Source organism: Dipteris shenzhenensis, chromosome 25, assembly GCF_047967505.1.
Source record: "Dipteris shenzhenensis isolate YYH24624 ecotype China chromosome 25, Dip_SZ_1.0, whole genome shotgun sequence".
NCBI lineage: Eukaryota > Viridiplantae > Streptophyta > Polypodiopsida > Gleicheniales > Dipteridaceae > Dipteris > Dipteris shenzhenensis.
This window is the reverse complement of record NC_141620.1, coordinates 47,677,029-47,690,787: the sequence shown is the minus strand read 5'-3', so window position 1 is coordinate 47,690,787 and position 13,759 is coordinate 47,677,029. Positions and strand designations below refer to the sequence as shown.

Below are 13,759 nucleotides of genomic sequence, written 5' to 3'. Positions count from 1 at the left end.
CCATCAACAAACTTAGTCCATCTCACTAGGGCACCAACTACTTGGCTTGCAACAAAGATGAGAAATCCAAAGAAGGGATAGACAACGGTATTCCCAATGTATGTCTATACACTATATGGATATGTGAGGACAAGCATGAAGATTTCATACCGTACCTTTCTATATCCATGTTGACTCTGCGGCAACAAGGGATAGAAGTACAGTCTAGAGCAACAAAGATGAGATCAGTGTGTGTGTGGAGTAGCGGCAAAGCTCCTCTTGTAATATCATGAGCTTGAAATAAGGTTTGAGGAATCTAGTAGGATGAGGATAGACAAAATCATCTCTAGAAAAGATCTGGTCATACTTGTAAAATCAAGATCTAGAGAGATAAATACTAAAACTAGAGAGAGAAAGGCTAAAAGCCTTCACTCTTTGAGGTACCTTCACAAGTAAAGTGACCCAAAGGTACTGTCACAAAATGCCTTCACAAGTACCTTCACAAGGTACCTTCACAAGTGAAGGGATACCAAAGGTACCTTCATAAGTGAAGGGACTCACATGTATAAATATCTCTCAATGGAATGAAGCTCCCACTCTTTGGGGTTCAATGTTCAGGTTTCACTTTAGTGTTCATGTGCTTGTTCTCCTTGGGTCCATGCTCCCTCATTGTGATAGCATGTTCTAACCTTGCAATCTCCCATCCTCCTCCTCCCTTCTCCTACCTCCTCCCTTCTCCTACCTCCTCCTCCTCCTCCTCCTCCTCCTCCTCCTCCCTCCCTACTCCTCCTCCTCCTTCCTTTTCCTCCTGCTTCTCCCTCCCTCCTCCTCCCCCCTCCCCCTCTTCCCTCCTCCCTCCTCCTCCCTCCTCCTCCTCCTTCCTCCCTCCTCCCTCCTCTTCCTCCTCCTCCTTCCCCCTTCCTCCTCCTCCCTTCTTCCTCCCTTCCTCGTCCTGAACCTTGGTACCTCCTTCTAAACCCTGAACCATGTGAATCAGTGAAGGAGACTAGCTCTCCAATCCTCAACCCTGCAACCCTCTCTCAACCTTGGACTCCTAAACCCTAGTACCCTTAGTTAGTTTCCTCAACCCTATTCTTCTTCTAAACCCTGCAAACCCTTGAACTCCCATGGAGGTGAAAACCTCCACCAATCCATGTGATCAACTCTTCTTCCTCACCTAGCACACACTAGAACCTCTTTCTATGCTTTAACCTACACCTCTCACCGAAATATGTCCCGAGGACCTATGCTACACTTGTCAACAATTATGCTACAATGAGTGATGGCATGATTGTATGTGACCAACACCCTTGGACCTTGGAAATGAGAGAAAAAGAGACAACATTTTGGCACTACTACCGGGGAGATTAGCCGTACTAGAGAGAAAGCAGATCACGTGTTTGCTCATGGTTGAAAGGAAGACCTTTGAAAACCACCAAAGATACATCTTTCAAGGCAAAGGAGTACGAAAATCTTTCCTATTGTACTATAATATGGGATTCAACTTAGTTGCATGCTCCAAAATGGGGACTTTTAATAGCACATTAACTACTAATCACAAAAATTAACCCTCTAACACCCTAATTTTCCATCACTCCACCTTCTTTCCATCATCGTTACCTTCTCATTTTCTGTCACACTCTTCAATTCCATCCATTCCCACCACCTTCCATTCAGTCACCTCCTCTTTGCTCCCCCCGCATTTTGCTGCATTTCCCCCTTTGTTCTATGCTGCCTCCCCTTAGTCCACTGCATCCCCCCTCAGCCTCTCCGTCACTCATCTCCCCCTCACCTCTCCTCCGGGTCTCCTCCGTACCCCCTTGCCTCTCATTCCCCCCCCCTCTTGATTCTTTTGAATTATAATTATGATAATTATTTTATTTTTTAAATTTTATTCTATTATTTTTATTATTGTTATTATTTTGATTTTTAAAAACATTTCTCCCCACCCTCTTCTCTCATTCCCCCCCTTCATTCTTTTTATTTTTTATTTTTAAATTTATTTCATTTTTATTTATTAATTATTACTATTCTTCTTATTCTTCTTCTTATTATTACTACTACTACTACTACTACTATTTTATTTATTTATTTATTTATTCTTATTATTATTATTTTGTTTAACAATTATTCTTATTTTCTTATTATTATTTATTATTTTCTAATATGTTATTTTTTAAATTTTATTATTATTACTATTATTATTATTAATTTTTTATATTTCTTTTTTTAATTTTTTAATTTATTAAAAAAAACTATTGTTATTATCACCCGCCCCCTCTCCTCTCTTCCCATCCCCCTACAACAACAGAACCTCTCTCCTCACCTATCGAGCCCCTCTCACCCTCCTAGTCTGCTATTCCACTCCTTCACTCGCTATTCCCCCCGCTGCTCCTCCCACCCCCTCACACTCCCTGCTACCCTCCCCTTGTGGCTCTCTCACACCCCCCTCATACTCCATGCTACCCCCCCTCCCATGACCCCACACTCCACTCCCTCACCCATCTGCTCGACTCGTCCACCCCCCCCTCACACCCTCACTCACTCCCTCGCGTCTCACTCGTAACCCCTCCCCTCAACTTCCTCACTCTCCCCCTCGCTGCAACATCTCCAATCCCCTACCTTACAGCCATTAACAAGGCCACCTTTGCTGGCTTCCCCCCCCCTCCTAACCTTTTCACCACCCCTTCCACGCCACCTCCTCCACCCTACCTCCCGCCACTGCCTCCACTTCTTTGCCCGTACCTCTGGTGGTACGTCTCCTATCGCCCTGTCGGCCCTTTGTCGGTGCTCCTCCATCGCCAGACACCAAATAGGTGGAACCGCCTCTCCTCCAACCACCCTCCGTGTCAGCGCTAACGCGTTGGATTCCCAAGTATCAACCACTGAAGACATCATCCGCTTTCACCTTAACATCAGCAATGAACATGGTAGCCACACAAGAATTTGTTTCTAAAAATGAAGCAGCCCCATAAGAACCTACCACCGCCACAATGTCATAGGTACTAAATTTGGGCACCAACAATCCCACAAGTGCTATAGATAATCAAGTAGTTACTTAAGTCTATGCAGAACTTCAAGCTGTACTATTACCGATGGATGACAATGCCTGACACGATTCAACAACAACGAGCTGATAACACCATCATGCATAATTTCAAGGCACAGCACTCCACCCTCTTTACAAGAACTCTCAGCACTTATATGGCTTGGAAAGAAGTCAGGTACTCCAAATCATAGCACTCTGGATTTCATTGTGCATGCATTGAGTCTAGGTGAGAATAGGTAGTCGGGCATTGTAGGTGAAAATAGGAAGCTGCCACCTCCCGTCAGGTGAAAATAGTGACCCCTTCCGTCAACTTGTGGTTCTTGTTGTGAATATTAGTTTAGCATCAGTCCAAACAGGTTATTAGGGTCCATGAGTTTGCACAAACTCCATTCATAAGGTCCCCAGCTCAAAAGTGCACAGTCCAAGTCAGAACAATGATAAGGCCAATATTTAACTGTCGTAGCATCACACTCACATAGGTGAAGTTAGGAAGGTCAGCCAGTCAATCAAATTCTAGAATAGGTCACAGATAGTCAAGTTGCTGCTTTAAGGCTAATGTAGCAAGAAGTAGTCACTATGATAAGCCTAACGCAACGAATCTTGACTTGTTGTGCTATTAACACTGACCCACTTCTATATAACGGTAGTCGTTGCTTTAGTGCTAATGCGATGACTTGTAAGGTGACGACACACTTTCAAGATAACGCTGAGTAGTTGTGATAATAACGCTAAGCCGTTGTGATAATAACGCTAAGCCGTTGTGCTAATAATGCTGCTAATGCGAGTTGGTTGTGCTAATAATGTCAGTTCTACATTAAGGTTAACGCTTACCTGCTGTGTTACCAGCTCCACTATTAGGACATACAAACTTTTGATACCAATATAAAAGTTTTGCTTCTTAACGAAATGAATAGGAAAAGATCATCCATGCCAGCAATAGAGCTTCTTTATCCTTCCCTCCTTCTACCACTCCCTCGTCTTCTTGAACTCTCTCTATTCCTCTCCCCTCTCAAATGGATCCCGAGCCCTCTGCACAGTAGGCTACCAATGAGCTTGAACCATCTGCCCAACAAAGCCACTCAGAAAAAAAAAGAATCGCCGATATGAAAGATGTTCAAAACTACTCTAAACATAGCATGCAGGTGACACAGTTCTCCCCCCTTGGGGCCAAATGGCTAGAAAGAATACAGGGAATAGTGATCCACTCACAATTCAAGAGCAATGCCAAGGATTTCAGGATCTACTACCACATTAAACTAGGCACTACAAGACCAGGAGGTGGTCCCACATATCCAAGCAATGGGCCTACGTATGGTCTTCGATAGGTTTCCCTACCACTTGAACCTGTGGTGGCAAGTGGTAGATTTTGTTGACAAGCTCAACAATTCCTTAAGCTCCACCAACTAGCTCCATGCAGATGGAGAGTACCACTTCTACCAGTTTACATCCAAGATGGTTTGCCAAGCTTAGGAGCTCGCCCATATTTTAGTACCAATAAGAGATAAATACTTAACTTTGGTTGGTTGTGGGTCGCTTTTGCCTACTGATAACAAACCGTTGATAGTCTTGTCAGTTGGGTAGCTCGCAATTGCTAGCTTGCATCAACCCACAAATTACACATTAAAGATTGTTATGGACATATTTGTTTACTTACTACTAAGACACAATTCATATCATATTATAACATACATTGCAATATAGTTTTTAATACTTTATTTTCATAATAATTAACTAAACTCATGTTAGGTAATTTAATGAAAATTTTTTAACCAGGTAAATTATTTTGAAAAAGAATTGACAATATCCATAAATGGTAGAAATTGTACCATTTCAACCTAGCTACTAGCTAGGTGTCCTTTACTCCATAGATCCAAACAAAGAATGATGATAAGTGCACATGTAAGTATCGCAATGATCTACTGCACTAGCTGTGTGTGTGAAATATCGACATTCATGTACAAACCATTCCATGTAAGTGTGATTATATCAGGAGGCAATAAGACATTGGATGGTTTCTCTCTCTCAAGGTCTACATTAAACGAAGGCAAATATCTACGACACTACAAGGAATGGACAAGCGGCTGGAAGGCTTGGTTGAGTATGACACAAAAATTCATAGGGGTGGCATCCCTATCAGTTTAATTTAGAATGTGGCTTTAGCAAAGGCTAGCTCGGGTGGTCACCCTCCTTGCCCAAATCCAGCACACTGAGCATCACACTATGAGTCTGGCTAACTTGTTGGTATGACTTCATAAGCCAAAGGAGAAAAACTGGGTAGATCATTTTTGTAGGGAGATTGTCAATGTGTGCACACTCTGGGGATAAGATTGGCAGCCCCATGTTCATTACACCCATAATACATTTCCTCTCCAATGATGCAATTCTAGAAGGGTATGGAGATGTGGCCAACGACAATGCATTACTCTTTGCACTAGCTAGCAGGTCAACTCCCACCAAGCCATCGCCCAAGTAAAAGAAAGATGAACAATCAAGTAGGCAAGCAAAAGAAGAGGAGGAGACCCAATGGAAGTAAGGGAAAGATGCTCTCCTCGGACAGCAGCAGGCCGAGCTTAGAAGATTGCAAGAGGGGAGGAAGCCTGAGAGAAAGAAGCAGAGGATGCGGAAAAACTCCATCAAGAACGTCGTCTAAAGAGGCTAATCCAAGAAGGGGAGGAAATTATTGATATGATCAAGGAGCTCAATGGACAGACTCCCCCTTGCACACAAATAGGTGGCTGACCCTAGAATCTTACGTAGGAATAGGTCGAGGAAGTTGCAACTAGGCAACCAACACAGGGACATAAGCAACAACTGCCACAGCTGCTTTGCCGCCCCACCACCTTCCAGGTCATTGAACACTTATTGAACACTGCGTCGCTGATCACTATCACATGGTTGAAGGTTATGCTAGGGTTATGCGAGAGAACAAGCTGGCACCAAATAAGGAATTATTCTTTATGGAGTCCCTTGCTGCCATGGTTGCAACAATTGCACAGAATCTATTATTAAGGAAACATGAATATATGGCCCAACAGACTCTAGTTGCAAACCAGTCAAGACATAGGCTCCAACTCATAGAGGTAGCCCTACATAAAGAAAAAGCAAACTGACTGATGGTGGAAGCCACAGGCCAAAAGGCAATTGACATGGGTAAGTAGCTACAGATCAAACTGCAGCAGTAGGCAAAAGAGGCTTTGGCCACGAAACGGTCCCACAATGATACTCTCTAGGCTGATTACGATGCACTCCAACACCAAGCCATGATGGACCAGGAGCAATACACAAGGGAAGAGGAGGAAAAGCAAGCCCTAGAAGCAAGGGTAGCCCAAGAGGCATGGTAGATAGAGTGGTTGCATTCCCTCATTCAACACAGGTAGTAGCAAATCATCAACCTCTAGGCAGATCTCCAGATGGCAAGAGCTTCTACCCTTGCACAAATAGGACTACAATAGCCTCCAAAAGTGGCTATTGAATGCATATACATGTGCATCCTCACTTTGCTTCACTAACTGCAGAGTTGAATACACCTTCAACTACTTCTTTCACACCATGTTTGCCACCACACTCCAACACGATATAAATTTTGATCACCCCCTCATAGCCGATGACTTAGAGACCCTACTCCACCATAATAATTATCAGGTTCATCCCCTAATAGCCATGGCATATTTTCATGAGGGCATAGTCCTCCAAGGTGATGCCAATATTCTTATGCTTTATTACCACCCCATTGTATATAACTTCATGGCATGGATTAGAGTCATCCAAGACTCCTCAATTTTCTCCAATGAGAGTCCCATGCTAGACCTACTAAAGCCTAATGCCCTATAGGACCTACCTTGCAATCCAGAAATCTTAGAACGAAGCCTACAATGGTTGCAAGTGTATGGCTACAAGGATTCCGATTATGTATTCAATCGCCTTTTTGGTTGTAACAGCGAGTGATATCCCCCTACCGAAATCATTGTCTTGTATAATAATATCTTAGAAGCTATCCAGAAAATGATTCAAATTGGCATTATCCAGTTTGATGATTCTCATGTAGCCTATCACACCACTCTCCGAGAAGTAGATATCGACACAACCTGGACTCTATTTAGCACTGCACAGTGACCACCACCTTCTAACCCTAACACAACACCTAGTCACAACCCCACCGCCAATGTCACTATAGCACCACCAATCCATCATATCCCTCCACATCACAGCACACCACCATAAACACACAGTAGCAATTGATCGAACCAGAGGGTCCAGAGGACATGGGTACCAACAGCTAGTATAAGGTTCTCAAATCCATGATCTTCTCGAATGTTGAAGGTCCTTATGAGGAGGAAGGACATGATGAGGTGAGTGAGCACCCACATGAGGAGGAGGAAGAGCTGTAGGAGTCAACACCCAACCATGATACATGGTATGAGGCCATGACATCCTTTTGGACCATTGAGGATGTCACAGATATCAATAGATGGAAGGATAATCTCTAGGGCTTCCACCTCAATCGGAAAGATATTATAGAAGTGCAGGTCCTCATCGAACTCATTCAAAGGGGCTTCAAAAAATGGCGGTGAGAACATTTCAAACACACAAGGCCACACTCAAGTGCCGACCACAGATGCACAAGTTGGCCTACAGCCTTAGTGGTGATACCCTTTTTGAAACATGATGCATTTTGGTGAACCTATTGTTCAGTTAATTTTGGATAGACTCCACATATATGCCTCTAAGCTGCAGATAGAGTTGGTCGGAATTTGAGAAGATGCACACATCTCATCCCAATATTGTATGTAACTTCCCTAAGTTTGATTTTTCAGAAGTGGGACCATCTTATGCAGTGGCCCCTCACGTGGAAGAATTTAACACCACCTTCGCTTTCATCTCGAATCTAGCACTCATGGCCACCATGCATTTTTTCTGGCTGCTCATCATTTTTCTCAAGGACATTTTGACACTCGGTCAACTTCAATGACACTCGACCGACTTCAATGCACCGCAGACGAAATTGTTGACCAAAACATAATCTTAGAAGATCCCATCACATCTTATCATCCCAAGGTTATCTTTCCTTTTTACACTCACATGCCACCATTGTAAAGCCTTATAGGCTATTTTCTAGCATTGTGCACTTTATTCAAACCTTGTAAAGCCTCTTGGCTATTCCTGGCATTAATTGCCACTAGCCTTGTAACAGATTGGATATATATTGTAGTTCTATCTTCACCAATAGTTTAGATTACATTTGATACAGACAGTGTATTACAGCTGATTCAAACGATGATTTTCACAGACAGTGTATTGCAGTTGATTCATATAGTAATTTTCAGAGATATTTTGAGTACATTTTTTTGCACTAGGTCTACCCCTAGCAACCTCAATTTGGAGGCATATGCTAAGATAAATAATTCCAACTACGGAGATGGAAATACCAAATGGAGACCATTCTTGTACTTCAAGACAAATGGGAGTATGTTGATGGGTCTACACCTAGACCATTGAACGATCTAGCCAGCAGTAGCTCCACTCCCACCATTGCCGCTTTCAGTAGCAGTGGGGATCTATGCCTTCACCACTAGTGCCCACACCAGCAGTAGATCTTGCCATTGTTCGAGCATAGGAAGAATGAGACAAGAAAGAAAGATATGCATATCATTTGATCAAGAAGAATTGCAAGATGTCATGCTAGGACAGCTCAACACCATGAAGACATCAAAAGAAGCATGGGATATGTTTGTAGCTCGTTAAGAGTCTAAGAACACTGGAAGAATTACAGTGAGTATTACTTGGTGAAGAACTCAGGGCACAAGCCGTTCATGCACACAAAGGTCATTCCAATGATCAAGCATTCACAGATTCAAATAGGAACAGAGGCAAAGGTAGAGCATTTCAGCAAGTGGTCATCATCAACAACAAAGTCATAATCAAAGTCAGCATCAACATCAGCACAACCAAGAGGAAGTCATTCCAACGGAGGAAGATTCGAAGGAAGAGGGAATGCATCCACCAATGTCTCAAATATTTAGTGCAACTATGGTCATAAGTTTGGATACTATGAAAGAGATTTCCGCAAAAAGCAGTGTGACTAATCCAACATCACTCAAGGGAATTTTCGAGAAGAGGAATCATTCGGTGGACATTCAAGTCATAGTCATTATGCCAGTGAACCTCAGAACATGTTTCTTGCAAGCGAGGATATCCAGAATAGTGAAATAGTGTATCTTGACATTGATTGCAATTCAAAAGGGGAATACAATTATCAAGTCGATCAAGCAGATCAGTATCCTTAGTACATCGACAGTGATGCATCATCAAGCAATTATTTAGAGGCTTACTACATATATGGTGAGAAATTTCAATGGGTGTTTCAATGCTTTTGTCGACACCTGTCAATTTCATTAAAAGAATAATCGATACAAAGCGTAAAAAAGGGCCTTGTATTGTAGTAGTGGTAGTCCATGAGAGGCATTCATATGCTACCAAAATTTAGGATGGACCTTTGGTAGTAGTTGCTTTTACCTAGGAGCAACTTGATTGTCTCTTTCTTTTTTCCTCCACATTCTCTAGAATGTCTTGTACCAAGGCATTTTGTGAAGAGAGGAAAATGATGAAGACAAATTAAAAATGTATGTGGGATGAGAATAGCTAGGCTCCAAAAATCTTGGTCTGGATTGCCAAAGTCCATTGACACCGAATCAGCCACCCTTGCTTAAAGATTCTAAGGAGATTATGTAGGCTTCAAGAGACCTTCCCAAGATGACGCATCTATGTGGAATTAATTAAGCATAGCAAAACTGAACTTAATGCAACAAACTTCTCTGTGAACAAAGGAAGACGATGATGCTGAGGAGATTTGCCTCCAAACTAGAGCCAAAAGATGTGCACTTTCTTTGGTCAAGCAGTATCCTCATTATCTATTAGTGCTGCTCTTATAGAAAGGATACTCAATTATTTGCAATTATAGTTATGTATCCGGCTCGTTTCATATATAGCTTACTTTATAAAAAGATACTACCACTATACATATATAGCTTACTTTTGATTTGAGCTTGAGTGGGGAAGATGATGTTGTTGTTACTACAAACCAAGCAAAGGCATGAGAGGCATAGATCTCCTTCCTTTAATTTAAGCCATATTTCTTGAAGCTTTTGGAGTTGAGATTGAGCCGTGAGATCTAAATCGGAGGCATAGTGGTTGAGGTAGGGGCCCTTGGATTTTTCTCCGTATGAAATTTTATTTGCTCGAAAATTTGGTTGTCGAACTTTGAAGCATTGTTTGAACTCGTGCTTCAAGATGAAGATTTTATAAAAGAGACGTTGCTAGGCGTTCTGAATGCATACAGAAAAGCTGCAGGAATTAGAATCCCTTTACGTATATACAGCCGCTGCTCTACGTAAGCGACGACGTTGGTCCGTCGCGACGGTACATGCAATGCCGACTTTCGAGCCTCATCCTTTTAAATTAAATCGGAAGAAACAGACGTCTTATGATTCTGGCAAAGGAACTCTAATCGATGTCCAGTCCACGCGATGCGAGAACCCCGCATTAATTACACAAATTGAATGTATAATATTTAAAACTCCTCATGTAAATCCAACATCCGGTTTCGTGGTGTAGTTGGTTATCACGTCAGTCTAACACACTGAAGGTCTCCGGTTCGAGTCCGGGCGAAGCCATTCTTTTGGAGCGTCCTCGTTCTTTACATGGAGGACAGTTTTTAGGAGTTCCCTCCCTTTCGTAGAAGCGAAAATACATGCTTATTTTTTATTTCATTTTGGCCACGTTTTTGGTGCATGCCCCCAACAGTTTTAGCCTTTCTGTCTCTCTCTCTCTCCTCATCATTTCCGTCCTCTTTTGCTATATTTGGATCTCGGGCAGGCCTTATGAATGATATATTATCATTCACCTTTTTTTTTTCTTGGCAGGTAAATATAACTCATATTTATAAAAATTTTACAAAAATGAGATAAAAAGTCTGCCCTCAAAAAGGGACGACGACTGACTACAACAGTTTGCCTATGACTCCAGGAGTCTAAATTTTTCCCCCAAAAAATTGCAGGGTATTCTTGACATCCTCCAAGATTGTAGTTGTTAGCCCTTTGCCGTGATGAGGTCTTAAAAAGTCCACGTCATTTATGAACCTCCATATATTGGCGATTACTACACCTCTCCCCACCTGCCAAGCTTCAAAAGATGCATCATTGAGGCTTCCCATAAGGCAACCTTCCACCTAATCTTGACGTGCACCTGCACTGCCCTGAGTCTCACGACGACATCTGACCAGACTTTCCTGGTAAAGGAACAATCCTAGAGCACATGCATGTGTGTTTCTTTGCATTGCTTGCAGAAGGGGCACAAAGGGGTAACCCTTGGGTTCCACTTATAAATACTGGCCCAAACAGGGAGTTTCCCTAACAAGACCCTCCAGAGCAGAATTTTTATTTTGAATGAAGGGGAATGCATTGGACTAAAAGACTGTGGGGAGAGAGCCTTGACCCTAGCCCTGATGTCAGCACTGGAAGTTTCATGCACCTCGGGACAGGTTGGACAGCTTTCTCCTAGTGTTGCTCTCATCCCGGCTCGAGTTGCAACTCCTTCTGACCTCATTAAGCGCACACATAAATACTCTCGTGAAATGGCTCTTGAAATCATTAGGAGCATATAACGGGCTAATGTAGCTGATATTTCTTGGAGAAGAGAGGTTGGTTGCTTGTGAAATTGCACTAAAGGGATTAGCAACAAGCGCATTCCCTAGGAAACCACAGATAGCAAGAATACAACCACCTGGTATAAAATCAAGCTACTTATACCCTTGTGATACACTTGGTTGTGGGCTACACTATACAACAACATACACACAAGGAAAGAAAAGCTAGCCACTGTTGCTAAATGTGGAAGTCTACTATATGTATCAATGCAACCAAATGTATCCAGCAACTTTTATAAAAATTTGAAAGAAGCTATTGGGAAAAAAGATGGCCTGAATGAGTTCATTCAGAAGGCAAAAAGAGAGATGGGCAACAAAGAAAACATAGGGCAACAAAAGAAACCGAGGGATGCAATCATGGGCTACAGGAGCAAAAGATGAGCTGATAGAAAAGCAACAACCAAAGAACATAAAATAGGGAGCACTAGCTTGTAGACATTGGGCAGTAGCAAGAGGGGCAAACATAGGAAATGAAAGCTAATGATGAAAATGACGATCTTGAAGAAGATGATCTCGAGCTAGGGAAGAACCTGGAAGAGAGCTAGCTACGCTAGCTCTGATACCATTTGTTGGCATTCCACACGATCAAGATATCAAGCTATGGTGGATTGTGTATATCCATGATATGTGTGTAGGAATAGAGCATGCGCAAGGGCAAGATGGAGGTACAATCCATGACAATGGTGCACACTAGATAGAGGGATAGGGAAAGTTGTGGCACCAAATAAGAGAGAAAGAGATAGCACAACTCAAATGGTACTCGTATATTTTAAACCCACTCAAGTACATGGCAAAGCCTAATCTTTTGCCATCACTCACATGACATCACCTACCATGAGCTTATGCATTCCCAACGGGCACATGAGTCTTCAAACACTCTAATCACATATCACATGATATCTCTCATAACACCACTCTCTAACACACACATGGTTACACATGTAAGACTCAAAATTACCAACAAAAGACCTCCTCCCACCATATCCTAGGGTCATGCACACCCATGGTCCAATTACACCCTATGGGCCCACTCTAAACCATCAGTTATTGGGAATTGTTTTGCATTGTGTGAAAGATACCAAAAAAGGCAAGGCATTCGAGTTGCAAATAAACTCTCGTGGTGATTTGTCCTTTGAATTTCCTTCCTACAAACACTCCTTTAGGCCTTGCACAATTGATTCCCTTAGGCCTTGCACACTTGGCTACCAATTGGACACTTCATTGCCGATCTGAACCCCTTCACATAATCTAAACCAATCATTTATGGAAAAGCTTTCACCATCGTGTGAAAATTCGCAAGATGGACAATTTCATGTTTTTTTGGGGTGAAAATTATCATAAGGACAATTGCTTATCAGGCTGCGAAATTATACAAAAATGGATATTTCATAAATTATTGGGATCTCTCTTGATTTAGCTAGATAATGGTTTAAGCCTTACTAGAGAGAGAGAAGCGGGTATTCGATCTTGAGTAGCTACAAGGCAACCTTCCACCTAATCTTGACGTGCACTTGCACTGCCTTGAGTCTCACGACGACATCTGACCAGACTTTCCTGGTAAAGGAACAATCCTAGAGCACATGCATGTGTGTTTCTTTGCATTGCTAGTAGAAGGGGCACAAAGGTGTAACCCTTAGGTTCCACTTATAAATACTGGCCCAAACAGGGAGTTTCCCTAACAAGACCCTCCAGAGCAGAATTTTTATCTTGAATGAAGGCGAATGCATTGGACTAAAAGACTATGGGGAGAGAGCCTTGATAGCCCTGATGTCAACACTGGAAGTTTCATGCACCTCGGGACAGGTTGGACAGCTTTCTCCTAGTGTTGCTCTCATCCCGGCTCGAGTTGCAACTCCTTCTGACCTCATTAAGCACACACATAAATACTCTGGTGAAATGGCTCTTGAAATCATTAGGAGCATATAACGGGCTAATGTAGCTGATATTTCTTGGAGAAGAGAGGTTGGTTGCTTGTGAAATTGCACTAAAGGGATTAGCAACAAGCACATTCCCTAGGAAACCACAGATAG

At 42.4% G+C, this 13,759-nt stretch overlaps 1 non-coding gene across 1 annotated transcript; it reads left to right on the top strand.

Moving 5' to 3' along the window:
• The first annotated feature begins 10,624 nt into the window (after positions 1-10,624).
• On the top strand, positions 10,625-10,698 carry TRNAV-AAC (transfer RNA valine (anticodon AAC)). The gene has a single exon. It is a non-coding gene; the product is annotated as a tRNA-Val (tRNA).
• The last annotated feature ends 3,061 nt before the right edge of the window (positions 10,699-13,759 follow it).